Source organism: Trichomycterus rosablanca, chromosome 10, assembly GCF_030014385.1.
Source record: "Trichomycterus rosablanca isolate fTriRos1 chromosome 10, fTriRos1.hap1, whole genome shotgun sequence".
In the NCBI taxonomy this organism is placed as follows: Eukaryota; Metazoa; Chordata; class Actinopteri; order Siluriformes; family Trichomycteridae; genus Trichomycterus; species Trichomycterus rosablanca.
The window spans coordinates 4192105-4194527 of NC_085997.1; the positions used below are offsets into that span (position 1 = coordinate 4192105).

A 2423-nucleotide genomic window follows, 5' to 3' on the forward strand; every position below is an offset into this window, starting at 1 on the left:
AAGGATTTAATGAATGGTTGGATGGATGGATGGATGGATGGAAGGATTTAATGAATGGTTGGGTGGATGGATGGATGGATGGATGGAAGGATTTAATGAATGGTTGGGTGGATGGATGGATGGATGGATGGAAGGATTTAATGAATGGTTGGGTGGATGGATGGATGGATGGATGGAAGGATTTAATGAATGGTTGGATGGATAGGTACTTTATTTATCCCTGGGGGACGCAGTCCCCCACGATCAGAAATTATGCAGCCGAGATTCCCACATCTGGGGAATTTGCAGGGGTCAGCCCAACCGGAGTGCAATGGCTGAGCCTCGCCCTGGGTGAACCACCTTCTTGATCATGGTCTCAGCCCTGCCAGGTAAGTATATGAATTAAGAATATAAATTAGAAACAAGACGGTAGCAGAAACAGTGAAACAAACACAACAAGGTCACCATTGAAGAAACAGAGGAAACAAAAGACTACTTGGGTGCAACTGTACCAGCTACTCAGTCCACCAGTGAGCTGAACCTAAACACTTACCAGAGGAAAACCCAGAAAACCTAAAGCCTTTCTGCCTGGTGTTCTGAAGTGTCTTAAAGAGTACTGCACATTTCCTCTATTCACACCTCTATCACTTGCCTTCCAGTCTGAGCATGCTCAGTACACACTTTTTTTAGCCACCTGCGCCTCCACCATCTGCTGGCCAGCATGACCTTTACAGAACGCTACAGTAAAGTCAGTAGTAAAGCTGGAATCTTATACAGTAATTTTCTTTATATAATTGATTTATTACACCTATTAGCAATTGCTGTGTCAAAAAAAATCCAAAAATTAGAACGTGCGTCCCAGTACTTTTGTCCATCTATCTTTTGTAAAGACTTTGAAATCCTATGTATATGTAGCGTGCCATCACCTCGGATCTGTGGCTCAGACTGACGAGTGTTTTGACTCGCAGGACTCTCAGCAAACTGTAATCATCGGAATTATTTCAGCTCACTGAGAAAGCTGCTCTTTTCAAGCCTTATTTAGCTCCATCACAGATGAACTGTGTGTCTAATTTGGAGTCCATCCAGAAGTCGAGCAACCTTACGCTCAGCTGGAGGAAATCACCAAATAGGGCCGGTAGAATTTTCTGTGTGGCTGAGACGCTGCCAGTGTTGGATCACTTATGCAAAAAAAAAAAAAGACGATTCATTTTACAGTTGGAATTGTCCGAGATGTCGGCGGCTCCGTGGATCTGCCTTGAAGTTTGAGCTCTTGGAAAAGCAGCTCGTGCAGTCGGCATCCTTTATGGATATTGACCACAAAGAATACTGGGTGATACAATATACGGACAAATGTATGTGAACACCCCTGCTAATGATTAAATTTAATTGTTTGTCATTGCTATTGCTAACAAGTGTATAAAACATTTATATAAAATTTTGAACCTTGGTGTTTTTTAGAGAACCACTCCCCATTTCCACCAGTTGCGGGAGCCAAGCATGTGTCATTGACAATGGGCATTGTGCAACGAAAGTAAAGAGTAGTGACATGATGGCAAAGCGAGTAGATTACCTGCGAGCATTTGTGCTATTATTACAGATGTTTGTTTTTATGCAAAAAGCATCAGTCAACTATTAGTGATTAGAAGACGTAGATGGCGACTTCGTTCCTTGTGTTCGTCGCCATCGTTACTTTCTTTATTGTATTCACATGAGAAGCGTATTGTGCTTTGCTCTCACTGTGACCCTCGATGCAAATGGCTGCTTTGCTCGGCGCTTGGCTTTAGCACTAAAACATCACTAACGTGTTCCATGACATGAACATCCATTCATGTAAAATAACCATCAAATCCTCTCTAAAAGAGTCCACATACGGTATATCTAAGTTTAGCTGTATTTACTTCACGTGTGGTTGTTTTACTTTTAAACTTGTGTTATGCAGCTCGGGGTGCTGAGGATCGGCTTCCGAGAGTTGAATAAGCTTAACGTAAAAAAAGCATAACATGAGGCCGCTCGGGTGGCGCAGCGGTAAAAAGACACGCTGCGACCAGAGCTGGATTCTGAGTACATCGTATCGTATCCAGCTCTGCCTTACCGGTTCGAGGCCGAGTGGCTGTATGAGCAACGATTGGCCGGTTGCTCAGTTGGGGGGCGGGACAAAGAACCGCATGTGGGTCTCTCTCTGTCAGAATGCGATTACGACCTCTGCCGGCTGGTTGGAGGCGCCTGCACAGAGATGAGGAATAGTGCCCTTAGGGTGTGTCTCTCCGCATGTGACGCTAGGTGGCGCCACACTCATCAATGTGTGGGTGGCAAAAATGCATCCGGCTGCTGCTTATGTTTCGGAGGGGATATGGGTTAGCTTCGATCTCCTCAGTCAGGGCGGGGTTCGGCATAGACAGAGAGGAAGCACGATGCAAATTGAACAATTGGATGCGCTAAAGGGG

General features: G+C 44.8%; 1 pseudogene; it reads right to left on the minus strand.

Annotated features, from left to right (window-relative positions):
• Positions 1–221: 221 nt before the first annotated feature.
• LOC134322173 (U1 spliceosomal RNA) lies at positions 222–376 on the minus strand (annotated as a pseudogene).
• Between the last annotated feature and the right edge of the window lie 2047 nt (positions 377–2423).